Source organism: Globicephala melas, chromosome 12 (genome assembly GCF_963455315.2).
Source record: "Globicephala melas chromosome 12, mGloMel1.2, whole genome shotgun sequence".
NCBI lineage: Eukaryota > Metazoa > Chordata > Mammalia > Artiodactyla > Delphinidae > Globicephala > Globicephala melas.
The window spans coordinates 60,308,205-60,335,726 of record NC_083325.1 but is presented as its reverse complement, the minus strand read 5'-3'; the positions used below and the strand labels follow the sequence as shown (position 1 = coordinate 60,335,726).

At 40.2% G+C, this 27,522-nt stretch overlaps 1 protein-coding gene and 1 long non-coding RNA gene across 2 annotated transcripts in view; one reads left to right on the top strand and one right to left on the bottom strand.

Annotated features, from left to right (window-relative positions):
• LOC132598251 (uncharacterized) overlaps positions 1 to 8,334 on the bottom strand; it is a 46,741-nt gene extending 38,407 nt beyond the window's left edge. The window contains exon 1 of the long non-coding RNA XR_011377914.1: positions 8,199 to 8,334. This is a non-coding gene — a long non-coding RNA (uncharacterized lncRNA). The remainder of the gene's footprint in view (positions 1 to 8,198) is intronic.
• Positions 5,332 to 27,522, top strand: part of RMDN2 (regulator of microtubule dynamics 2) — a 242,192-nt gene continuing 220,001 nt past the window's right edge. The window contains exon 1 of the mRNA XM_060309718.2: positions 5,332 to 5,468. The gene's annotated coding sequence lies outside the window, so the exon portion shown is untranslated. The remainder of the gene's footprint in view (positions 5,469 to 27,522) is intronic.

The following is a 27,522-nucleotide window of genomic DNA, read 5'->3' as shown; positions in this document are numbered from 1 at the left end:
CTGCACCACCAGGGAAGTCCCTTTGTTCAATGATTTTGACAATTGAATACATGATGACAATTGAATGCACCAAACAAGCAATAACTGCTATTCATGTATTTTTTTCACCATGGATGAATTTTGCCCATTTTTGGACTTCATATAAATAGAATCATACAGTGTATACTTTTTGGTTAGCTTCTTTCACATAGCATAACTGGAAGTCTTAAGGTTCATCCGTGTTGTTGCATCATCAGTACTTTTTTCCCTTTATTTCTGATTATTATTCCAATTTATGAATATACCACAATATGTTTATTCATTTTCCTGTTGATCAACATTTGGCCTATTTCTAGTTTGGGGCTGTTATGAATAAAGCTCCTCTGAATATTCTTGTACAAATCTCTTTGTAGATATATGTTTTCATTTCTTTTGAGAAATACTGAGTATGAGATTTCTGAGTCATAAGATAGATGTAGAAGTTAATTTTGTAAAAAACTGACAAACTGTTCTACACAGTGGTTGTACCATTCTCTGTTTCTAACAGCAATGTTTGAGAGTTCCAGTTTCTCCACATCCCCATCAACTTTTGGTATTGTCATACTTTAGATTTTAGACATTTTAATGAGTGTAAACATTGTAGTTGTAATTTGCATATCATGATGACTAATGATGTTGAAAAACATTTCATGTGCTTCTTGGTTATACATGTACCTTCTTTTGTGAAATGGCTGCTCCAATCTCTTGCCCATTCTAAAAAATTAGATCCTTTGTCTTATTATTGATTTGGAGGAGTTCTTTATATATACTGGAAAGAACCCTTTGTCAAATATATGTAACTGGCTTTCCTATTTATTTTCTTAATTGTGTGTTTTGATATGCAAAACATTTTTATTTGGCAAAAGCTAATTATCATTTTTAATAGTTGATGCTTTTTTCATCCTTTCTAAGTATTTTTTACCTACCTAAACATTGCAAAGATATTATTTCATGATTTCTACTAGAAACTTTATTGTTTTAGGTTATACTTTGTTTTATGATCCATCTCAAACTGATCTTATTGTATGGAGTGAGATAGAAGTCAAAGTTATTTTTATTTTCATATAGTTACCCTGTTATTCCAGGTCCATTTGTTAAGTCTTCCTTTATTCATTGAATTATCTTGTCACTTTTGGTCAAAAATCAATTAACTCTTTATGTGTGGGTCTATTTCTGGATTCTGTTCTATTGCTATTTTCCTATTTTCATGTCAATACCACAATGTCTTGATTCATCTAGCATTGTTTTTAGTTTTGAAACCAGATATTACGTCTTCTAACTTTATTCTTTTTAAAAATTCTTTTGGCATTCCCATATTGGTTTTAGACTCAGCTTGTCAATTTCTCTAAAAAAAGCCTGCTGGAATTTTAATAAGGATTATATTAAATCCATAAATAAATCTGGGGAGAACAAATGTCTTAACAACATTTAGTCTTCAAATTCATAAACATATTGTGTCTCTCCATTTTGTTTGGTCTTCTTTAATTTATCATAACAATGTTTTATAGTTTCTATTGTACAGGAATTGTATATCTTTTATTAGATTTTTTCTCAGTATTTGACATTTTTGATATTATTGCAAATGGTATTTTAAAATTTTTGTTTCCTAATTGTTTATTGCTAATATATAGAAATAGAATTAATTTTTGTATGTTCACCCTGCTAAATTCACTCTTTAGTCCTCATAGTTGTTTTCTCTATTCCGTAAGGTTTTCTACATAAACAATCATGTCATCTGCAAAGAATGACAATTTTACTTTCTTTCTTTGTGCCTTTTACCTGTATACCTTTAATTTCTTTCTTCTTTTTTTTTTTTTTTAATCTTATTACATTGGCTAGAACCTCCAGTAAAATGGTGAAAGTGGATGTCTTTGACTTGTTTCTGATCTTAGGAAGAAATATCATTAAGTACTATATTGGTTATAGATTTTCAGAGAAGTCTTTGAGCAGTTTGAGGAAGTTCCTTCTATTCCTAACTTTCTCAGTTTTTTCATGAATGGTTGTTGACTTTTGTCAAAAATTTTTTATGCATCTACTGAGATGATCATATAGTTTTCTCTCTTTATTCTTTAATTTCACTGAATAATTTTCCAGTGTTAAGCCAACCTTGCATTTCTTGAAAACCTCACTTAGTCATGATGTATTTTCTTTTAAACTGTATAACTGGATTATTTTTCTAATGTTTTGTTAAGAATTTTAAATCTATCTCATGAGAAATATTGTCTGTAGTTTTCTTTTATTATGTCTTTGTCAGTATTTGGTATTGGGATTATGCTTGCTTTATAAAATGAGTTGGGAAAAATTATCCTCTTCTATTTTTGAAATAGTTTGTGTTGAATTGGTAGTATTTCTTCCTTAAATCATGATGTCTGGTGGGAAGCAGCTGCATAGCACAGGGAGATCAGTTCGGTGCTTTGTGACCACCTAGAGGGGTGGGATAGGGAGGGTGGGAGATGCATGAGGGAGGGGATATGGGGATATATGTATATGTATAGCTGATTCACTTTGTTATACAGCAGAAACTAACACAACATTGTAAAGCAATTATACTTCAATAAAGATGTAAAAAAAAATCATGATAGATTTCATTAGTAAAATCACCTGGGTTTCAAGTTTTTCTTGTACAAAGATTTTTGAAAATGAATTCAGCTATTTGAGTTGACGTAAGAATATTTATGTATGTATGTCTCTATTTTGGTAAGTTATGTTTTTAAAATTATGTTTCTATTTCATCTAAATTGTTTAATTTATCAACACAAAGTTGTTTGTAATGTTTCCTTACTATCTTTTGCTTGATTGTAGGACTTGTAGACATGCTCCCTTTTTTCATTCCTAATGCTGATAAAAGTATTTTCTTTGTTTTACTTGATCAATCTTGCAATCTTTTATTAACCTTTTGAGGAAAACTTTTTGACTTTATTATTTGTCAGTTTTCTATTTCATCGATTGCCATTCTCACTTTCGTTATTTTTCTTTTTTCTACATTGGGTTTAATTTGTTCTTTTTCTAGCTTCTTAATGTGGAGCTTTAGATCGTATTCCAAACCCTACTTTTTTTCCTGAAAAATGTAAAACTATACATTTGCCTCTAAATACTTCTTCAGGTATTCATTCAGGTATATTGCACAAATGTTGGTAGGCGTTCCTAAATTATGTGTTCCTGTGTTCCTGAACTATGAAACTATGAACTATGACTATCTGGGCTAAAAAACAGTTTCTCTTGATAAATAAACAATTAACAAATACTGTGGAAAAAAATCATTCAGTTCAAAATATTCGCTTTTTGTGAAACACATGCCCTCAAAGTTGGATACTTCTCCCCTCCCATCTACTTTACTTTCAGTGTTCTTCTTTGGCGTCTTTCCATCCCAAAGCCTGACCCATCTCTAAAATGGGGCACTGGGAATACATCAGGAACCCACTGATGACTTATAGTGTGTTCTAAAAAATCATGCCTGGCTTTAACTAAATAATGTATAGTTCTCACTCCACAGTGGAGGCTGAGGCATCGTCTACTAACCCTTTCCATTGCTTTCATAAATCCCACTTCAAGGTCTTTCCATGTCATGATGTACACAGGTGTTTGGGTTTAGGGTGCCCTGGCATGACCCTTGCTGGCAACAGTGTCTTGCCCGGAGATGGAAAAACACATGAAAAGTAGAGCCCTTACAAGAAACTGCTTTAATAACGCTTTCCTCTGTCAGGCTGTGGTGCTCATTAGACTTTTGCACCCCTCCTACCCAAACATTCCCTCATTTCCTGTTGCAAAACAGTGCAACGGCCCCTATGGTAGATACTTTAATAATAGTGCTGCCTCCAAAAAAGAAGATCACAACTCACTCCAGACCCACAGTTGCCACAGGGTCCTCTACAGAGGCGTGTGTTATCTCGAAGCCCTGGGCAGAGCTCCCCAAAGCCTGAAGAGCCCATTGCTGAGCAAGAGGGGCTCACAGGCCACACACAGACACCAAGCTGCAGGGCTGACAAAGCAGTGGCAGGAGAGCCGGAGGGGAGCCCTATCTTACCTTTGATCATGTCTTTCAAACCAATAACAAAAGTCTTCCCTCAGTGACAAATACCAAAACCTGGAAAAACCAATTCTCTTTTGGACTGACAATCCCTGCACTGTGATCTCCTCTGGACTGGCGATCCCTTGTAACAAGGTAATTGTAGGGAAGATGGCCTGAGTGAGGGCTGATCTGTGTCACAGGCTGCAAATCACAGAGAGAATTGTTTCCCCCAGGAATGACTGATATTTTCTTTCCTGGTCTGTTTGGTTTCCTCTTTTTCTCATTAGCTTTTACATTCAAGAAATATTCATTGGAATAATTAAAAAATTAAAGTTTTCCCAATGCTTTGCAGAAATCAGGTAATGTTATTTGGGCAGTACCAGCCAGTTGCATAATTCTAAGTCACCTGGGGTGTATGAAGAGATAGTGTCCATTAGGAAAGAACACTTCTTGCCCACGCCTTGTGTTTCCACACTGGAGAGTCTCTGTTAGAGAAACGATCTGGTCTCTCCTCCCATTTAGGGCACAGCAGTATCAGGCATATGTGACACTGCTGCTTCTATGTTCTCTTGTTTTAGAGCTGCCTTCCTGCAGGAAGTCTGCTGTTTGCTTTCTGGGCCATAGACTAAGCAGGGTAGGGCAGGCTGTAGCCCTGGTATGGAGGTGGCAGTTGTCCAGGGCTGGCTGTGACCCAGTAGTTACAACATAGCAGGAGGTCTGCTTAATTCAGGGGAAGTGGCTCATTTACCAAGCTCATGTTCTGTGCCTAAATTGCATCCTCCAAACAGCATTGTCACTGGGGATGCTGCTGTGTTATTTCCTATCTGACTCCTGTATCTATTTCTTAGTTGGTTCTGAACTCAGGAAAGGGATTAAATGATGATATTTATTGACTCATACCTTAAATGTCAAAATTCCTTTAGGCCTGAGTCCAGCAAGATTATGGGAATAATGATCAGACTGGGCTTGAGACTTCTTTTTTATTTATTTATTTATTTATTTTTGGCTGCATTGGGTCTTCGTGGCTGTGCGTGGGCTTTCTCTAGTTGCGGCCAGCGGGGGCTACTCTTCATTGCAGTGCGTGGGCTTCTCATTGCAGTGGCTTCTCTTGTTGCTGAAAACAGGCTCTAGGTGCACGGGCTTCAGTTGTGTGACACGTGGGCTCAGTAGTTGTGGCTCGTGGGCTCTAGAGCACAGGCTTAGCTGCTCTGTGGCCTGTGGGATCTTCCCGGACCAGGGATCGAACCCGTGTCCTCTGCATTGGCAGGCGGATTCTTAACCACTGCACCACCAGGGAAATCCCCTGAGCCTTCTTGGCGAAACCTCCCGTGGAAGGAATTCTTTCTCCTCTGCTCCCACTACTTCCCAGCAAACAGCATTTCCTGAAGATGGCAAACCTGGCCCACCCCTGCAAGTAGGGCAGCTGGGACAACATGTCTGGGTGTGTGACCTTGGGATACTTGTTTAACCGGAATGTTTACAATTTAGGTGTGGTTCTTAGTTGTTAAGCTCTTGATTTGTTTTGTTGTTTTTGTTTGCTTAGAAGAGAGAATGTCAGTACTGGCATCGGTTAGTGAGTATTCTACTGACAAATCATGCTATGTCTCATAATTCATCTCTTTTATAGCAGGTAAGGAACGCTGAAATGCTGATGTTTTTAAGTAAAAATTTTCATTCAACAAATATTTACTGAATGCTGCGTCAGGAAGTTTTCTAGAGCTAGGACTACAGTTATGAGCAAAACCAGATATAAACTCTGACCTCATGGAACTTTTACTTTAGAGAAGGAGAGTGGCCTTAGCAGTCACCAGAAATTAATGTGAAAATGCCTGCCTTTCTTTTCTCAATGTTCCTGGCCAGACTGAGCTAATTTGTTATTCTATGGATCGCATATGAGGCCCTAAAGATGATTTATTCTGTTGCCATTTTAAAGATTAAGCACTGCAATCTTACGTATGTGTTCTCTAGAACTAGTATTGAGCTACATTTTTTAAACATTTCATTGCTATGCTTTATAATGTAGAGTCAAATCTATAACAGGAGGCTTAATTAGATTTCATTTAATGTAAGATACTGTCAATTGGAAAACCATTATTTTATATACTACTATGAAATAAAAAATTTGTAAGTTAAACTGACATGTCAACAAATTTAAGACATAGCCTGATATCAGAGATATTGAAACGTGAAAAAAAACAGTTTAGCACTCTCTAAAGAGTGGTCTCTGGACCAAAATCATCAGTGGTCTCTGGACCAAAATCAGCATCACCTGGAAACTTGCTGGGAATGCAAATTACCCAGCTTTACCACAGACTTCTGGGGGTGGGACCCATGCGATCTGGGTTTAACAAGCCCTCCAAGTGATTCTGATGCAGATAAAGTTTCAGAACCACTGAAATAGTGCACTTTAATATCTCTGGAATTTGATATTTCCAAGACATTTTCATAGATTTAATCATTTCAGCAAACATCTTGAAAACCTATTACTTGTAAGACATCATGCTGGATGCACAATACATAGAGTTGAACAGGACTTATTGCCAACCAGGAATGTATAGTCTAGAGGCAGATTTGTAATTTAAGAACTAAAAGATCAGACCCAGTGTGATGAGTTCTGTGAGTGAGGTACCCTCAAAAGGCCGGGGAAGCCCTGGGGAAAAAGAGGTAACTTCTGACTTTAATATTGGTGAAGAGTTCATAATGGAGGTGGAATTTAACACTATGCCTTGAAGGATGTGCAGCATTTTATTTTTCAGAATGAAAATAAATGAGAAATAATATTCCACAGAAGGCTTTTCTTCCCAATCCTGTTCTTTTTATGGAAATTCCTGAAAAAGCTGGAAATTAATTAGAAAGGCATATGATGAAAAAATAAGTGTGATGGCGATCATGACAATCTTCCCCTTGGACTCCCTGGAGATAGGTTCATCATCAGCACCTTGGTGCCAACAAAATTCCAGTGGGTGCCAGGGAAAAAGGCAAGCCTGAGCACTTCTTTTTATCAGCTTGTAATACTCGGCGATGGAAATATTGTTGATGAGAAGCAGACAGTGTCCCAGAGCAGTTTTTCTGGAAGGACAAAGTGAGAGAACCCAGAGCCCAAGAAGCCTTGTATGGTATACTTTTTTTTTATATATAAAAACCCACTAGCATCTTTATTTGTCAACAATAGCCACTTAGAAAATGTCGTAGACAAAGAGCATCTTATCATGGTAACAGCAAAACACTAAGATTAGCCTAATAGTAAATGTGCTGAAGGACTCAATATTTTGTATGTAGCAATTCTCTCCAAATTAATCTATATAGTAAAATAATCTGAATAAACTTGACACACTGATTGTAAAGTTCATATAAAGGAAAAATGTTTTTAAAATATCCAAGAAAATGTATGGAAAAATTAAAATGTGCACTGGCATGACCAAATATTAAATATACTATTATATGTAGTTGCGTTAATTAAAATTCTTCCTCCAGATATAGAAAAGAACAAAGAGAGAGGAATAAAAATGCCTTCTATATATGTGAATTTAATACATAAAGTCAATCAGGCATTTTAATCAGCGGAGAAAGGGGAGAATATATGAAATAAAGAGCACTGGGAAAATTATTCTAGCACTTTGGAAGAAAACTCAAATTCCTACATCATTCCATATACAAAAATAAATTCCAATGCAATTTAAGCACTAAACACCCAAAAATATAAGTATAGTGGAAGAAAATATGGGAGAATTCTTTTATAATCTTGTGATTAGTAATAGGTATGGTATATTTTGGGTCCGAGCTGTGGAACAGATGTATCACCGGATTTCACTGTCCTGGAGGGTCTCGAGTTAACCTCATTTACATTGTAGTCACCGACTTTTGGACACATAAAATTTAGAAGCACAGAGCATTTGAGCTTAAAAGAACAAGGATAAAGAGAAAAAAGCTTAAAGGAATAAGCTTAAAGGAACAAGGATAAAGGGAAAAAAGATTTTTTTAAACCCCAGAAGCAGTGCAATGGCCAACTTGGACTACAGTCCAATCTATAAAGGAATTTAATTCTTTCCATTTTCTTCAGCAGCAGAGCACTGTGCATCAGGTTTGTGCTGCTCACACCTTTATGTGGGAGGGGTACAGCCTTCCCATTTATTGCAGACAGCAAAGAGACCAAAGCCATGCAGCTACTCACCCAAGAAGTGTTTCAGCCACTTCTCTTCAACAAGAAGAGGTGTTGTTAACGTGAGAACTGTGAAAGGTCTTTGGAGTCAGTCATTCCCAGGGGTTCTGAGAATGGTCACAGCCTGTTTCTAACTCCCGAATTTGGGAGACAAAAGGAAAGCAGAGAAAAGAAAAAAAAAAAAAGGAAAGCAGAGCTCTGACAAAAGGCAGTAAGGGGATCCTTGCCAAGTCATCTGGATGCTTCTCTTAGCCACAGACACTTCTTTTCCATTTTGATTTGACTTTAGCCCCTGACTCTCCACTTCTCATCTCCCCTCCCCCAGGGCGATGGAATTACGTTCGTGGTATACTCTTTACCTGACAGGCATGGGGTACAGGCTCTTAGCAACTCTGAAGGCTTTTGGAGGAGCAGTCACCATCATGTGTGTCTTGCTAAGTCCTCCTGCACATCCATGGGATGCGGCCAGCCTCTCCCACCCACAGTTCCATCACCTCGGGAACCCCAAGGAGTACTTATGTTAGATAATGATGCCATAAAAGACCCAAAGAGATATCAGTTGCAAACCAAGCACAGAACCTTTGTGTCTGAAATAAGACATATTTTGAAAAGTCACAGATTCTGTGTTCTTCTGCTTCATTCTCAACTCACTAGGAATAACTCTCCAAAGGCTTATTTAAGACACCACTTGATGTTTTTGAGCTGCATGCTCCATACCACGTGAGATAATCTGAGGCTCTCACACTACTTGCTCTGCCTGTTAAAATGCAGTAGATAAGAGAACATAAGATTTCAACATGGTTATACAATTTTTACCTTTGGGGAAAGTGGAAGCAAGCAGGGATCTGCAATCTTGGTTTTGGATATTCAATGAAAAATGTACATTCAGAACATATCCCAGCCAGCAGGACAGGAATAAAGATGCAGACGTAGAGAATGGACTTGAGGACACGGGGAGGGGGAAGGGTAAGCTGGGACGAAGTGAGAGAGTAGCATTGACATATATACACTACCAAATGTAAAATAGATAGCTAGTGGGAAGCAGCCGCATAGCACAGGGAGATCAGTTGCCTGACCTTTGTGCTTTGTGTCCACCTAGAGGAGTGGAATAGGGAGAGTGGGAGGGAGACGCAAGGGGGAGGAGATGTATATGGGGATATATGTATATGTATAGCTGGTTCACTTTGTTATAAAGCAGAAACTAACACACCGTTGTAAAGCAATTATACTCCAATAAAGATGTTAAAGAAAAAGAAAATATCCCAGCCAAACTGAGTATATTACTTTTTCAGATGCAGTGATATTCACAATGAAGAAACTATATGTCTTATAAGGAAGGCATTATTAACAAGTATTATTTTGATTCAGAACTGGACTGGGGCCTTACAAGTCTTCTCTAGGTATCCGTGGGATAGTAGAGGAGGCCTGTAATAATAGGTAAGAGCCTGGGATTTGAATTTAGAGAGGCTTGGTTTGAATCCCAGCTCTTCTATTTACTGGGACCTGGAAAATTTGCTTCAGTTCTTCTGTGAAATGGAGATAATAATGTCCATCTTGTAGGGTTATTAGAATTGTTTCTGAGGAGCAAATACACTGATGTTTGTAAGCACAGCACCTGGCATGGGGTACATTCTCACTGAGTGGTATTTAAACAATTACCCATACATGCATCGTGGGCTCCACACTCTCTTAAAAACAGCAGACCTCTTCTCCTACTTAGCAGAGACCAGGGGACAGAACCATTGTCTGTGGGAGGCTTACAGCAGGGAAAGCAGTGGGAAAGGTAGGGTAGAGAGTGGAAAACAGAGCAGACAGCGCAGGGCATTCTCTGAGTGCCTGTCAAAGGAGGTCTTTCTCCATCATGTTGATGCAGGAAGTCAGGGCAAAGTGTCCATCAGGGCCCACAGAGGGGCATGTGCTTGACCATCAAGGATAAGCTCCCAGTCATGAATTCCTGCCTGTAATGAAAGTGGTGTTACGTGGATGTTCTGTGAGGAAGCACTTAAGTAAATGATACTTTTGTAGGCAAGGCAAAAAGAAAGTTGAACCATTGGTCACTGTGACTAGGAGTTGAGGGAGTGATGCCATTTTCTTGCAAAGTAATGATGAGCACAAACTTTCCAAACCACTCATCTGCTTTGCATGTGTAAAACTGGCATCTGAGCACGTCATTTGGCACAAAATTGTGCAGCATTAACATTTTCATATGGATCATGAAAGTATGTAAAAAACTAATTGCCACATGGGAAACCAATACTGGCTTTGGCTAGCTGATCACTAATTGTTCTTTACAAGAATGACAGCCGTGCAGAGGATGGTGCCTACTCTGTCCTTATTTGCAATTTTCTAAGAGGGGATCATCACCAGTCATTTCTCTGTCCAGAGGAGCAGCATTCTGAGCAGCTGTATCCTTTAAAATCACAAAACTTGGCATGTCCTTCAACCACCTTGTTCCTTTAGGCCCACAACTGGGTCACTGAGACCTGTGAGCCAACACATTCTTTTCAGGTGAGAGCCCGGAGTTAAGAACGCAAGCAAAAACACAGAAATAAACCAACCATGTGCCTCCTTCGGGCATCTGATTTGGCCTGTAAGTGTGGACTCAAAAATAACTAGAGGTTTAATTGCACATCTAAATTTAGTGCATGAATTTGCATGTGTAAGTAATCAGGGAAGTATTTGCTTAGAAATGTGTTCCATTTCCTCTGTTTGCTCTAAATCAAATTGCCAAGCAGCAGATCAGATTCTGAAATACTTTTTAAAAATGTGTTCTAGAGCCCCACCGCTTTAGCCTGCAATCCTGTGGGACCTCAGGACCCAACTGGGATAGACACATGAGAGCTGTTTTCAAGGAGGCTGCCAATGGCAATCAAGGACATGGGCCAGAGTTGGTCAAGTGACTTTAGATGGGAGTTCCTTTCCCTCACTCTCCACCCCAACAGGAACCAGATCCCATCCATACTGATTCTGCTGTCCTTTTGGTTACAATAGTAAGAACATTCAGTAGGCACACGGGAGGGGTATTATGAAGGACCAGAGATAGAGCCTGGTATAGTATTGCCTATCTCCATTCATTCATTCACTCAGATGTTTTTCAAGTGCCTATTATATACCATATTATCAATACAAAGATGAAAAAACCATAATTCCTGCTTTTAAGAAGGTAACAATCTAGAGGGAGACTTCACACAGATAATGATAATATGCTGTAGTAGGTGCTATTAATATTGGTGGGGCAGGTGGAATGGTTGGTTCCAATTCCTCACTTCCCTGTAGCATTAGTATTAACTATCCACCCTTTCCGTGGCTTCACAGGTAGAGTGGACTTCCCTGGCCCTTGGCTCTGGGCTTGGCCATGTGCCTTGTTTTGGCTTGGAGTGGGCTTGCTTGGTTGGGCTTGAGTTTATGCATGACCATGAGGGAAATAGGTCCTGGTAAACCACTGCACATCAGAAGGAGACATGGCGCAAGGGCCGTTCCAGCCATCCTGCAGATGAATGAGAATAAATGCTTTTTTTTGTATTCCACTGAGGTTTTGTGACTGCTTATGTGTGCAGTAAAAGCTGACTGATATACCAGGTTTTGTGCAGGCAATCATGAGGGGCTCCAAGACCAGGCTTGAAGGTCCCCAGGAGGCTCCTGAGAGATGAGGATGACTAAGCTGAGACCTGGAGAATGAGTGGACTGTGTGTGTAGGGAAGGGAAGAGCTGGGGGCGGGAGTTAGTGGTGAGAGGTAGAAGGAAGGGCAGATGGAAGGGATGGAGGTCCCAAAGAGCTCAGCTTGTTCTCTGAGCTACAAGTAGTGAGTGTTTCTTGGCTGGAGCAGGTAGAAGCACCAGTGACCTTGCACAGGGCCATCCTCCTGAAGAGAGGGGAGGCCCAAATCCAGCAGTCTTCTTGAGGGCACTTTCGCTATACACCAACTGCTATACATCACTGAGGATTTCTTTGCCAGGAGTTTCTTATAGAGAAAAGTGACTTGAGGGAAAGCTTCAGGTTATTTTGACCTGTATTCATTTCCTATCATCCATTTTGAAAGTAAGGGTCAAATTGACCAGGAGTCTGGTTAAAGACTAAAGTCCGTTGAGTGTGATACGTACAATTCTGGTAGATGGTATACTGTGTCATGTACAATATTCCAGCTGTATTTTGGGGCAACAACTTCTATTTATCAGATGGCTTTTCTTAAAGCTGATCATTTTCGTTTTCAGGATATATATTCCAGAATCATAGAACTGTAGAATTTGTAGAGACTTAAAATTTTCTTATGCAACTTTCCTGAAGGGCACCAGCGAGGGAAGTGGATAGCTAGAGATCCACTAGCTCTCTTGGTACGGCTGGAAAAGGCAAGGTTTTTTACTTTAGTCTGTTGCTCACTCTCCCTTACCTACCTACCTTTCTTCTTTCCTTCCTTCCTTCTTTCCCCTCCCTCCTGTCTTCTTTCTTTGTTTCTTTGCTTCTTTCTTTCTTTCTTCCTCCCTCTCTCTCTCTCTCTTCCACCATGCTAGGCCTTACCTGGAATATTTTCCTTTTTGTCTCTCTTCATGCTAGAAATTCCACTTTTTACTAGTGGATCAGAGCCATGATTGACTAGCCCAGGCACCTGTCTTATGGGAGGCACCACACATGGAGGGCCCAGCTTGACACACACACACACACATACACACACACACACACAGATCACGGTAGCAATTCTGTCTCTTCTCTCTATTTTACACTGCACCTAGGATTCTAAATATTGTTAAATATTTTTTTTCTTTTCCTTTGGTTAAAAAGGTCTTCAATATAATAACCCATGTTTATTTGAAATGAAGGGGATTTTAATTGTTCAAAAGTTCAAAATACTCAATCCATTTCTTTAAAAGAACAATAGTATATTGGACTACTCAGGATTTAGCATTTTCTTTGAATAATGCCATGTTAGAGAAGCATTATAGACTTAGCAGGATTAGTTGACCTCACACTTGTGTTTCTGTACTCTACCTGAAACCTACATCATATTAACTGATAATAAGAGCCAGTTCCACCTATAACTCATACTGCAAGTTGACTTTGTCATGACTCACAAGCACACCATTAACACGTAGTTAAGTATGTATGCTTTTTCCTTCTTTCTTTTCCTCTTCTTTCTTTCTTTTTGGTTTAGAACAATTTTAACTTCATGTGGCACATACTTTTCCGAAATTTGACTGATGCCTTGGCGACATACTCCTTTCATGAGATCTAAACTCAAAGTTCAGAAGATTTTTTTTTCTAACAAGTACAAAATTGTCAAGACGATCTTAAAAGCCTATGACTCAGCTATGTATTCTTGAGTCAGTAATTAAACGGAGAAACCATTCAGTTATTTGCCAAGGAATTTTACCTCTTGAGAGTGTTCTGGTGTTAGAAACTATCCAGACCATATAACTGGGAAGTTAAAATTAACAACCAGAAAAATGACTGCCTTTGCCTTCAGCATTTCTCTCTGATGAAATCTGGCTTTGAGGAAGCTTGTAATCTGGGTTCTAGTCCCTGCTCTGCCACAATTCCACACGTGACCTTGGGCAAATCACATAAGCCTCTGTGGTCTCAGACTCCTCATTTGTCAAATTAGAGGGTTGAATCAAGTTAACTTGAAATGCCTGCCTATTTCTATGTCTAGCTCTTAAAGTTATTATCCCGAGAATGTTTGGTTGTTATTTATTCTCCAAATCCACTTAGATGAGAACCAGTAAGAAGGAGGCTGAAACTGCAGCAAGTGGCTCACAGGTTGAATTTAAAGGACTTTACCATAGAAAGAAATATTAACTACAAAGCCAGATTATACAGTTAATCTGGCTGCTCTTAGAGGTCCTTAAGAAGGGCTTGCAAATAGGAAGCCCGATTTGGTTTACATATAGTTCTCCCTGAGCCTAGCATCGATTACAAAGGAGGGCAGATTCTTCTACAAACAAGGCCCGATTTTATAAGTGCCTATTTTATTTAGTATCTTTATTGGGACTCTTAAATTATAGAAACAACCATCAACTTAAGTGAATTTTGGTATCACTTTTTGTTTTAAGGATGTAGGTACCTCATGGAGCCCCAAAACAGAAATGCAGGTGAACCTCAGGATAGGTCTGTAGCCAGGAGTAGAGAAGTTGTCAGGAGCCTCCAGAGGCCCCTCTCTCTATCTCTTACTGCTACTTCTAGTTATTGCTTTCATTCTTTGCTCTCTGCAGAATATGCAGCCTCAGATAGAAGAGTCCCCCCTTCCCAACCACCATTCAACACATATAGACACACAGTTCCAGAAGCTAAAGTTTACTTTGTCTTCATATAAGGAAACTGATTTGTTGCAAATGTCTCAATTCAGATACAATTCAGATTCCAAATTCCTAAAAGAAAGAATCCAGGAATTCCCTGGTGGTCCAGTGGTTAAGACTCAGTGCTTTCATTGCTGGGGCCCAGGTTCAGTCCCTGGTCGGGGAACTAAGATCCTGCGAGTTGCATGGCACAGCCAAAATAAATAAATAAATAAAATTAAAATAAACAAATAAAAACTAAAATAAAGAATCTGATTGCCTTGATTGGCTCAGCATGGCCGAGCATTCATTCATCCCTGGTGCGGTCAGCTGCAGCCAACGAGGCAGGGTCATACGTTACAGACAGGGCTGTGGAGCAGGGATTCTGCACTGCACTACTCTAGGGGGCACTTTTCACATTGTGTTGTGTGTGTGTGTGTGTGTGTGTGTGTGTGTGTGTGTGTGTGTGATGCCCAGTGGTGTTGTGCAATGAGAGGTCCTCAGCTATAATCAAAAGGCACTTACTATAAAGATCCAACCAGCTGCAGTTGCTAGAAAATCAACCTCTTCTCCAGTACAACTCCCTCCCACATTCTAGACCTTAGTAACTTTCCTCTACTCAGGGCCAGAAATCCCACCAATCTGTCAGATCCATGACACATGTCTGATTCTTTACAGTTCTGTATCCTTTTGCCTGAGATGAGCATCCAGAAAGAGATCTCCCGTGTTTCCTTTCTAAAAGCCACTAGGATGTGACAATGGCTCTCAAGAAATCTATGAGACCTGTTCCCTCCTCCTCACTTAGAGGCAAGGATTCCAAGTGGTTGATCTTCTGAAGTGCTGTCTTCTGGAATCCAGCATTTTCTTGGTTTCGCCTCCACAATCAAAATCATTGTGCACTGAGAAGAGACAGTTCTCACAGTAACACCAAAGCACACAGATCCATTGGACATGAACCAGTATTACACACTTTTAATTTATTTTCTTTGGTTCACAACTTCTTCATGCAGATTTATGAAGACTAGACGTGGAGATCAGTTTAGCCCTAATTCTGCCTTATTTAACTTGGCCATTCCAGGACTGAGCCTTTACTCAAGTGGCTAGAGTTATGATATCAAGCCTTTGAAAAGCTGAGCTGCTTTGTTTGGTGCTTGGCATCTGGTGCATGTAAAACAGCTTGGATCTGATATTTCCTTTCCTCTAAGTAAGAACACATCTCTTGAAAAGGTTTGGTGTAGTCTTGCCAAAGAAGGAAGCAGGAAACTCAAGCCAGCCTAGAGTTTTGTGAGCCACAGAAAACTGGCTAAATTCACCATGAAAATAATTTGGAAACATGAAGTGAGTACAGAATGGCCTCTCCCTAGCCCAGTTCTTCATTCCAGTCTTGGGAATACTATGCATTAATGCATATTTGCTGAAAAACAACATGATGTTGAAATGTTAACCGTTTATCTGAACCTAGTTCAGAATTGTGATCATCTGACCAAGTATCATGAAGTTTCCCTTTGACCTATCTTTGAAAAATAATGCTTGTAGTGGAATTGGTGACACAAACAAATACTAAACTTTTCTTAAGTGATTAACAATATACTTCGCATGTGATGAATACATACATTTGAAATGAACCTGTGCTTTTATTAAATTAAGTCTAAAGTGTTAAAAAAGCAATTACTTTGAAAATATCTTATGACACAGAATTTCATTAATTCAAACAGTTATCCTGCCCTTTGATCTGAATTAGTGATGCTCAACTGTATGTAAAATGGAGGGGAAAAATGTTAGTCTTATCCTTCAAAAACAGCTCACCCTGGTGCCTACAAGTTCCTAGGAGTTTCCACATATGCACAAACAGCAGATCTTTGCAAAACTCAGAACTCAGTTAATCAGCTGTGATTCTTGGTTTTGTTCAATCACCCCACATTCTTCCCCCTCTTCAAAGGTTCTTTTCTTTTTCTAGTACAGTAAGTCCCCTACATACGAATGAATTCTGTTCTGAGAACACGTTCGTAAGTCCAATTTGTTGGTAAGTCCAGCAAAGTTAGTTCGCACCTTTAAAAGTTCGCAACTTGAAGGTTCGTATGTAGGGGATGTACTACATATTGTAAGTGGATATTTTTGTTCATTTGATTATTTGCTTTTAAAGGTTAAATTTAGAAGTTCTCATACACAGGCCTTAATAAAATTGATGGGAAAAGATTTGGTTTTACACAGCATGAGAGCATTAATTAACTGGAGAATGCCCACTGTGTGCCAAGAAAGCTGTGCTCAGTGCTGAGGTCAGTGGGACACAGTGCAAGGAAGAAAGACAAAATAGCAATGCAGCATAGAAGATGATGATGATAAAAGGATCATAATATTGCGGGAGCATGAAGAAGGGAATAATTATCTAGGGAAGTTGAGGAAGATTCGATGAGGAAGTAACAAATGAGCAGCGTCTTCAAGATTGCTTACAAGTCCTTTGTGGGGGAGATAAGTTAAAAGGTCATTCCAACAAGGGGTGTGGGAACCCTGATATGTTAGAGGTTATGCCCTTGATGAGGGCTTAGAGCTGAGGTTATTGGGAGAAATGGCAGGAGCTGAGGCTCCTGGAAAGGATGGGGCTGTCCTTGGAGGACATTCTAATGCCGTGAAAAGGAATTAGGGGTTTATCTTGTGATCAGTGGTTTGTGGGGTTTTTTGGTTTGTTTGTTTGTTTGTTTAAGGAACATGCTTCCTTTTTGATGAAATCTTTCATGCAAACTGCGTAAGACAAAAGAGGGAGATGAAGAGCAGCTCCTGTGTTGTGGAGGGAGGGAGATTTGGGGCTTAGTCTCCTCAGCCCTGTGTGCTCCCTACAAAGAACAATAGGCTATTGAGAGCTCTATGCACAGAAGGGATCCAGTGCTGTTCGCAGGTCTGAAAGGTGCATCTGGCAACACCATTGGGAGTGAAGAGAGACAGAGAGCAGGGAAACCCATCCAGGACCCGTATTCACCCAAGTGATGATAGGGCCTGAAGAAAGCAGGTGCCAGTGGGAATGAATGAGTGGGGGATAGCGCTAAGGTAGGACTGTTGGCTGGTGAACGTAGGAGGAAGGGAAGTGTACATATAGAGCAATCCTGAAGTTTCCTTCCAGCAGCTGTGAGACAGAAGTAATATTTGAGCTCCCAGATGCATTTGACAAGAATGTTTCGTTTAGATTTTAGAATGAGTGGTTTCATCCTAATAAAGGGCTCTGCAGTTAAGTTTGGAATGTGCTGTATTCTCATGAAGAAAGGAAATGCCATGATTAGAGGATTTGTTTTTAAGATCTTTCCTGTTTTGGGATTTGGGAAGATCCAGAATAGGAGTGAACGGTTGTTTAAACTATCCCCTGGGCCCTCTCTTTTGTTCCTCACATCTAATCCGTGGCAAGTGGGAGACGCAACTCTAGTACTTCCAGCTAAATCCAAGCTACCTCTTTCTGCTGCAAGTGTTTCTTGAGGAGTGCGTAGAAGACATAGGTTGCCATTCCTTAAAAAAAAAATCTGAGAAACTTCAAAATAGGGCTTATTGTGTGGAAAACTTGTTGGCAGTTTGAGTTTTACAGCCTCCAAAATAAAAGTTCTTTGATGGAAAACATTTTCTTAATTTTCATCCGTGAACTCTTGGAATTCACATTTACCAGGAATTATGAACATTTTATTTCCAGAAACAAATGCTGTGACCACCCTTGTCTCCCACTTCTTGTACCCTCTGAGTTAGACCAAGGAGAAAAGTAGCATAAAGCAGCTTTGTTTCTTCCTTGGAGGAAGCAATTTCGTATCTATAAAGAGGATATTCTAGCACCAAGGAATAAAGTATTTTCTGTTCGCCCTCTGCTAGTTGGCCAGAGTACACGCCAACATTGGGGTATCGTAGCGTGAACAAGAATGCTATTTTGGTCTGTTGTAAAGAACTGTGGAATGCAGATTTTGGATTGTTTCATCACATCCGTCAGCAACCACAAGACAAATGTTATTTCAGAATGAAGACTATGGATGTAGAAATACAGAAAACTAAATAAAATGAAGATTATAGAGACTTTTTATAGTTTAATGAGTATGCTTACTACCAAAGCTTTGTCTTTTTTTTTTCTTAAACCAAATGTTTCTACACAGTGTTGGATGTTTGCAAAGTTTGATGAGGGCCAGGTGCAGAGTAAGAATTGAAGAATTCCACTGCTTCTCTCTCCAAACCGTGGTGGGAGAGGGGAGGATAGAATAGTCCATTATGAATAATACCAAACAATCTTCCTTAAAATGAAATAAAGACTCTGTTACCTAGAGAATTCAATAATTTCAGGATAATTAGATTTCTTCCTTGAGAGTTTCTCTGGGGAATATTGTCATTTTCAAAGAAACAATTGTAAGTGCTTTTAACAGTGGCAACACAGTCTCCAGAGAGGGCGGGGCTTCACAAAGTGACCCAAGTGGCCAGCTGATGCTGCTCCTCTCGCCTAGCACACCCTGTGTGTGTAAGTGTACACTTAATCTTTGTGTCTTCCTCTGGACCTTAAGTGGGAAATTTTTGTCAAGAATCTCTAGGGTTCTCTTTGTTTACAGAATTAAGTGCTTTTCTATGATTTATAGTAGGCATTAAATGTTACCACCATTTCACAGAACTATTAATTTTAATGAGTTAACGATTTTACTTTCCTTAAACAAATAGAAATAATCAAATGGTAAAGAGTATAGGACTAATTCCCCTGGTGCTGGCATATCCCTCTACCTGGTACCCTATTGCCTGAAACTTCATGATTAGAGATTCATTCCTTTAGATTAAACATGGTCCTCTCTCATTTAAACTTTAGATTCCTTGTAAGAAGAATCACATTAAATCTATTATGTGAACTAATTTAATCCTTAAAATAATTAGAAAGTCTGAAGATATCAAGAGTTCATGAGGATGTAGAACAACAGCAATGCCTATACAATGTGGTTATGAGTGTAGATTGCTTCTACTTTCTAGAACAGTTCAGGAATTTCTACTTCTGACCAAGATGGAGCAATAAGGACTGAAATTACCTGCCTGCCTGAAAAAAACTTGAAAAAATCTGATAAGTTAAATGAAATAATGTTTTTTAAGACAGTGAATATCAGACAATGAAGGACGGTGACCCCTAAGAAATGTGAAACAAACTAGGTGGGCCTTACAGTTGTCCCAGCAATTGCCTTGAGAGAGTTTCCAGGCCACAGTACAGGGAGGGGGAACCCAGGAGGAACCCAACGGACTCCCTGAGTGAAGGAGACAGAGTTGAGGGTCTGAGGAGACTCAGGTTCATAGGGCAGAGTGCTGGAGAGCCATGGAATGACTAGGAAAGCTGTTTCTTATGAACTCCCATGGGATACGGAGAGGTGAAGGCATCAGCAGCTCTGATGGCAACAACTGCAGAGACCCCTTTGTGTCCCACCACCTCAGTGCCCTAGGCTCAGCCACACATACTTAGGCTCCGGCTTTGGCACTGACGCTGCAATGATGGCAGACAGACCCATGGGGCCCTTGCTAAGCAGAAGCAACTGAGGTGGTGGCCTTAAGGGACATCAAAGGATAGAACTGATGTTTTTCTTCCTCAACAATGACCAGAAATATTGCCACAGCCAAAGGGCTGACACTACATGGGGCCTGTAAGAACCAGTTCTCAGAGTTCGGGAGAGACATCCGGAGACACCTAGAATTATTTTCCGGGAATTTGAGAGGTGGCTAGAATTCTCCCAGAGCAGGTGGGGGCAGGGCCAGAGCAGCCCGGTCCATGGCTGTTCTTACATCCAAGCCAGAGCAGCCTAGGAAGCCTAAACACCCACCTTGGTTCTCAGACTAGAGTCCACAGATGTATTCCTGAGGATTTCTGTATTCTGCCCAGGAATTTATTTTAGGAGTTATCATTTAGATGGTAATCTTAGAAGAAAAACATCAAGTCTCTACTTAATCATCTAAATGACCACTGCCTTAGTTCAGGCTACCGTAACAAACTACCATAGACTGGGTGTCTTAAACAACAGGAATTTATTTCTTACAGTTCTGGAGACTGGGAAGTTCAAGATCAAAGTGCTGGTCTATTTAGTTCCTGGTGAGAGCTCTTCTATAGGCTTGAAGGCAGCAACTCCTCTCTGTGTTCTTACTTGGTAGAGAGAGAGAGCGAGTGAGCTCTGGGCTGTCCTCTTCCTATAAGTACACTAATCCAGTCATAGAGGCCCCACCCTCATCACCTCAAGGCACCAGCTCCAAATAGCATCAGATTGGGGGTTAGAGTTTAAATGTACGAATTTTATGGAAGACACAAACATTTAGTCCATAACAGCTTCACAAAAATGATATGCTGTTATTGCTACATTCAGTGCTTACATTTGCAATTTTGTTTTCTGTTCATATTTGCATCACACAGAGGACAATGACATGGCACACTATTTGAAAGTTTTGCAATAGAAAAAAAAGGGTGGTGTGGGGGAATTGAGTTAGCACATGCCCGTGTTGGTATAGGCTTGCTGAAGCAGCACTGCACTGAGAGTAGTGTATTCACATAGGTAGTGAGCACATGCATTATCCAGAGAGCCTCTTTGTTTACTCCAGCTTGCAGTCAGCCAGGATGAAATGCACAATGGAAAAATGTTCTGTTTGATTCACACCATAGCTGTATTAGATTCTCAAGAAATGCATGTTTCAAAAATGCCACAAATATAGCCTCATCTTTGAGCATATAAGGCAGCTTTATATGGTTATCAAGTGGTAGATCATCAAAATTGGCCTTTGAAGATTGCTCATTGGCAGAATTTATTATTATTAAGTTGGAGGTCTGCTTATCCTGAAGGAGAAAACAAAGCTTTAGAACTTTGTAATTTTTTTGAGTATACTTATCCTGATAAGTACTCTCTACAAAAGCCTGCCAAGATCACAATGTAGAACTGGAACTAAGCCTGTTCCTTTCTGCTCTTAAACCATTTTGGCCATTTAGTTTCACCAAAACAACATCATCAGTTACACTAAATTGCTATTGTTAATAAAAGTGTACTTTTGTAATTCTGTTTGGGTTAACTTTGAAATCTGTTTTGGTTTTATGCCTAAGAACTACAAAGATCAGGACTTTTTACCTAGTTTTATATTTTTATACATTTAATTAATATAATAATAATAACACCGAGAATCCATAAGAATTTTTTTCTTTATAAAGGTCTGTTTCTTAAGTTTGGGAGGTACTTGACTAGTAGAATGAACATCTTCTACTATGTATCAAGCTGGTTTTTCTGTTGTTGTTCAGAGTGGACATTATTTTAGCATAACCCAGATTTATTTCCAGACCTCTTTAAACTATGACTAAATGTCCTTCAATATCCAAACTCCCAAAGTCAAAGCCTCTTTCTCTCTCAGATGGATTATCTTTTCTCTCGTGGGGTGCCTTTCCTCTTGTTGATTCTGGGACCCCAGGGGGGCATGCTGACATGTCCATGCATCGCCCGAAGTTCTCCCTCCACAGCCACATGTGTTTCCAGAGCACTGGCCCTTTTTTCAAATGTCCAAAGCATAGTTAAAACCAGGCTCTGGAGATTAACTGAAAGCCCAGGGATAGTCCAAGAATAACAGAGAGTAACATAGTTAATACCACAAGGGGTTGCACTGGGGGCTCCCAGGCCAGTCTCCAACCTCTGAACTCCCACACCCCCACCCCCAGCTTCTTGCCTTCTCCCCAGAAGCTCAGAACCCACCACACATCTCCAGGTCTCTCCCCTGGTCTCCTGTTCCCTTCCACACATGGAATGACTGACACCAAAAACCTTCATTTTCTTCATGGGGAGCTCCCACCACTACCCAGAGAGTGACGTCTGCCCTCCAAATTCTGGGTTATCCAGTCTTTACAACACTGTGGATTATTCCAACCACTCAATTCCTGTCCATATTAAGGGACCAAAATTTTTTTCTAATTCTGTAAGGATACAGTCATCCTAAAAATACATTCCATTTCTATTACAAAACAGAACTTAATAGGATGGGCTGCAGCATCTATATCCGGGTTTATGATAGCTTCACTTTTTTTCCAAGAAAAATAAGAGCACGTGTTTTTTATTTATGCAACCAAAGAGCCCTTTCTGGTTCTTTCCCTCCAAAAAAACAGAAAGTCTGCTCCAAAAGCAGATTGACATCATTTCTAAAATTCCTAAGGTAATGACAATAATGTTAATAATAATGATAAAAGTCTCAACTCTGCTGGGTATTACATTAAATAAGGGAAAGTTTGTTTTTTTTTAAGAATGCAAAAATAGAATCAGATATTCAAAATCAATTTGTGTTTTGTGAGAGGCAATATAATGTAGCAGTGAGCTCTGGAGTCAGACTACCTGGGATTTGGGGTCCTGGCTCTCCTACTTGCTAGCTGGGCTAATGACCTGAGCTCAGTGTATGCCTCTCCTCATCTGTAAAAGAAGGAAGGCAGTATATCCCCCATAGACTTGTTACAAGGATTTAAATGTACAAGTGCTTAAAATATCGCACAGCACGTAATAAGTGCCCAGTGGCGGTGATGATGATGACAATGGTAGTGGTGGTGATGGCTGGCATTTGGGTCCTCTGCAGGAGGTAAAACCCAGAAGGGATCCCGATGTGTGCCTCATCCACACCACTGAAAATGAACACGGAGAAGTGGACACTGTCTCCTCTTTCTCCTCTCTCTCTTGCATCCTGAATGTGGCCATGCCAGGTAGAACACAACAGGGGACTCAGAAGAAGCTGTTGTTGAACCCATCAGCTTTTCCTGAGCCTTACCCTTCTCTGCGGTTACTGTCGCAGGTTAACAGGAGCCCAGGTGGGTGTGGTTCTCTGTGGTTCTTTGTGTGGGATTATCAGTCAGGGTGAGATAGGAGGAGTTTCAAGAAAGCCATTGAGCTGGGGGCTCCAGAGCGGCAGCAAGTGAAATTACTGTGGGGTGAGGGCACAAGAGGGGAAGGGTGTTCAGGTCATAATGTGAGCAGCTAAAGAACTTTCCTCTAAACTTCTAGAAACAAAGGACTCCTGCTATGGCTGCCCATGTGCGGTGGGCTGGCAGCCCAGGCTCTAAGGGCTTGGCCTTGACTGCTTCTCCAGAGGGCTGCAGAGCTGCTAAACATTTTTTTTTTTTAATAAATTTATTTATTTATTTATTTTTGGCTGCGTGGGGTCTTCGTTGCTGCACGGGCTTTTCTCTAGTTGCGGCAAGCAGGGGCCACACTTTGCTGCGGTGCGCGGGCTTCTCATTGTGGTGGCTTCTCTTGTTGCGGAGCACGGGCTTGAGGTGCGTGGGCTTCAGTAGTTGTGGCTCGTGGGCTTCAGTAGTTGTGGCACGTGGGCTTCAGTAGTTGTGGCACGCGGGCTTCAGTAGTTGTGGCACGCGGACTCTAGAGCGCAGGCTCAGTAGTTGTGGCGCATGGGCTTAGTTGCTCCGCGGCATGTGGGATCTTCCCGGACCAGGGCTCGAACCTGTGTCCCTTGCACTGGCAGGTGGATTCTTAACCACTGCTCCACCAGAGAATTCCCAAGCTGCTAAACTTCTTATCCATCTCTCTGGAAACTCTTGGTAGGAGGCAGGGATGAGATTTCTGCATCTTGATTTCAGTCCTTTCTACTTCCCCTTCCCACACTTACTAGTACCTCTAAAAATCTTTTCTGCTGTCAGGTCTCAGAGGCAGGAATTGAACCCCCAAATCAGAGCCCCTCGTTGTGTCCCCATTATGTTACAGCCCAGTGGACATAAAAGATATTCATTATGAGTTCATGAACGTGGCTACTCATTCAGCCAACAATATTTCACTAGTTAGAAGTGATGAATATCATAAAGGTTCCCAAAAGAACCTTAAATAATCCTAAAGTATGTCACTATATTAATGTATAATTATGAAAACAAAAGTGGTCAAAATGCTTTGGGGTCTCAAAGTAAAAGGTGTTATCTGAGAAACACTTGGAAACGTACCCTTTATATTAAAGAAATACAAAGGAAATATAAATGGTAGTTTTATGACTATAGAGCAAACTGACATATTTTGAGTCTAATGACCCAAATTTATTATTATTATTTAAGTTTTGCATAGTGGCTAGCTTATTTTTTATACAAGTTATTTAGTACAAACATATTAGGCAATTGTATTTACCCTATTTACTGTTTTCTTTACATGTAGGTGGAACATCTTGTTCGCTGATGTTTCCCAAACCACTTTTAGGTCATTGTTGTCAAACAAGGGTTGACATGATTAACTTCTCAACTCCCATCTGTGTGAAGCATCAAGGAATAGAAAACCTCGTTTCACCTCCCACCTTGCTTCAAGGTTTCCCCTCAGGCTCGGTAGATTCCAGTTCATCTCACTGATACTCTCACCCATAGACTTTATTATTCACTGGAAAGAAAGGTGACTGGGGCATTGGTCTCATCATTCCCTCTCCTTTTCCTCTCCCCTCCCCACCTTCTGAGTGATGGCAGCTCTAGTTAGATTAAGCCTTTGTGTAATTCTGAAGCTCCATTCATAAGAAAAAACTTGAAATCCTGCAGAGCACCAACTAATAATTCAAGAAAAATTGGAAGCTCTATAGATATTTTTTCTTTTCTCCTTTCTCTTTCTGGAACTATGGGCTGATTGTTTTGCAATGCATAATCTAGTTGATGCCAGTTGATGAAGGGGCCAGTTCTTATTTTAGGAAGCTGCCTTCAAGCTTGATGACAAATCATGAGACTCAGTTTGAAATTCCTGTTTTCACATAAATATTTTAGAGTATTTTTTTTAAAACTAACCCATGCAAGGTTATTAAATCTATTCAATTTAGAGCTTTCTTTTTTTCCCCCCTCTCATTTGAAACCAAAGGTGTGTTAATTTCCATAGAAAAGAACTAAAATAAAGATGACTAACTGCTTCATATGACTAGCTTTTTACAGGTGACAGAATGTCTTCACATGCTTTTCCTTATTTGGTCCCAATTCTTTGAGGTCGCTCCCATCCTAATTTGACACCCAAGGAAACTGACCTTCAAAGGTGAAGTGCACTGTTTAAGACCACGTGGCTATTAGGTGATGGGTCTGGGATAGAGCTCATCCTTTGACCATGAAGAATTACTCTTAATTTGTGAAGTCGTGTCTGCAGTAGTGATGGACTGGCTGCACAGACACAGAAAGTTAGTCAAATCTCTGAATGTGGAACAAACATTGGGAACCTACCCAATGTTTGGGAAGGTTCTACCTTCTACCTTCTGAAGTAGGTAGAAAAACTCGGACTTCCAAAAAGCAATTGTTCACAAACTCAGATCCACAATGTTTCCTGCTCTGAAAATATTTCCTCTCATGTTCCTATTGAGATGTATTGGGAAATGGGTGACAGAGCCTCACTCCTTAATTTTTCTTATCTGTGTGTGACAATCTCAGGGAGCAGAAGATGCTTCAGGTCAAGTGCTGGGTTAGGCTGTTTGCCAGGAAAACAATAATGACAAATTACCTTGCAAACTAAGTGTATGCTGAGCTCTCCTGGCAGTGATGAACACAGACCCTGAGGTCACGCAGAATTAATTTGCATCCTGCCTCTGCTGGTATTTGCAGTGTGATCTTGGGCAACTCATGTTGCTTTACAAATCCTGTTTCCTCACCTGTAAAATGGATATATAAATTCCTACTCTGTTGAATTTTTGTGACTACTAAATGAGATTTTAATGCTAAACAAAACTGATAAAAATTAATGGTTTATCAATGCAAATTCTTCTTCCTGCAATTCGAAGATCTGGTTCTTGAATTTCTCTGTTTTCCTCAGATTCCACAATAAAACCAGGATGATTTGAGCTGTAAAAGCTGAAAATGTATTGAATAAGTTGTTACTTCCTGGAATGCTGAGGCCCGTTCTGTTTTGACTACCTTACCTTTCCTTCCCCTGTTAGGCTGCCTCACGAGCAGTGTCCGCTCACACCTAATACCATCTCCTCCCTTTCCCAGGGTGCACAGAGCTGGCAATGAGCAGGCCTTCAAAAATGGTTATTGAATAAATAAACAGGTTCAGGCAGAGTGCTAATTCACGTCTCAGACCCTCTCAAGAGGGCTCTGTAACATGGCATGGTTTTACTTATCTGGTTAATCACACTAGGGGACAAGTGTCATTTAAGCCTAATCAGGCTTAGAGGTTGCCACGTCCCACACATTCTCAGCTGTAGGTTCAGACACCATAGTATGTGGCAGCACAAGAACAGTTTCGACCGAGGCTTGGAGAAGGAAGTAGAGTCAGGATTGTTGTCTTCTTTGAACTTTAGGCTTTGCCTCTCAGAGGCAGGAAACAAGGACGACCACGTTTAATACATCCAGAGCTTTTACTACCTACCCCAGTTTTTCAAGGTTGTCACCATGATTGATACTGCCAAAGCTGTGTCAGATTTCATTCAATTACTGTTCATTCATTCACCAAATAATTATTGGGCATCTTTTATGTACTAAGCGCTATGCTAAGTGTTGCGTATGCAGTACCTAACATTTGAAGAAAGGCACTTTAACGTCTTCTAATCCAACTATTCAGTCTATTTGAATTGCTTCATTAATCCATTGTCAGGCTTCAAAAATTAATGGAGAACGATTACAGACCTCTGATAAAGACCCATCTCTTTTGGTGAAGGCTAGGCAGCTCTTTCTCTTCCTGGCTGCTCTAAAATGAGAAAGTCTTGCTTGTATTAAGCCCACATGTGTCTCTGGTCCTAGCTCCACCCCTTTGGGGCGAGTGAGAATAGGTTTAATCCCTCTCCATACGTTGTCCTTTCAAAACTGTGAGGTCAGCTATCCCATCTCCCTGAGGTTTTGAGAAATGTTTCTTGAAGCCAACATTCCCAAATCCTTGTGTAGCACCACACATGACATGGACCCCTCTCCATTCTTGAAACAGTCTCCAAATCCTCAAAAATGGAGGACAAAGAGAAAGCAATGGGCCCCCGGGCTGAAACCCAGGTACAAAGGCAATACCCTGAAAGTTTGTCAACCACATGAAGGGGAATGGGCGCATGCAGAGTCTGACAATATCTAACATGTATCAGATGCAGACTTTGGAACAAATGAATTAGTCGGATATTAACTACAAGGAAATGGAATAAAAATAGG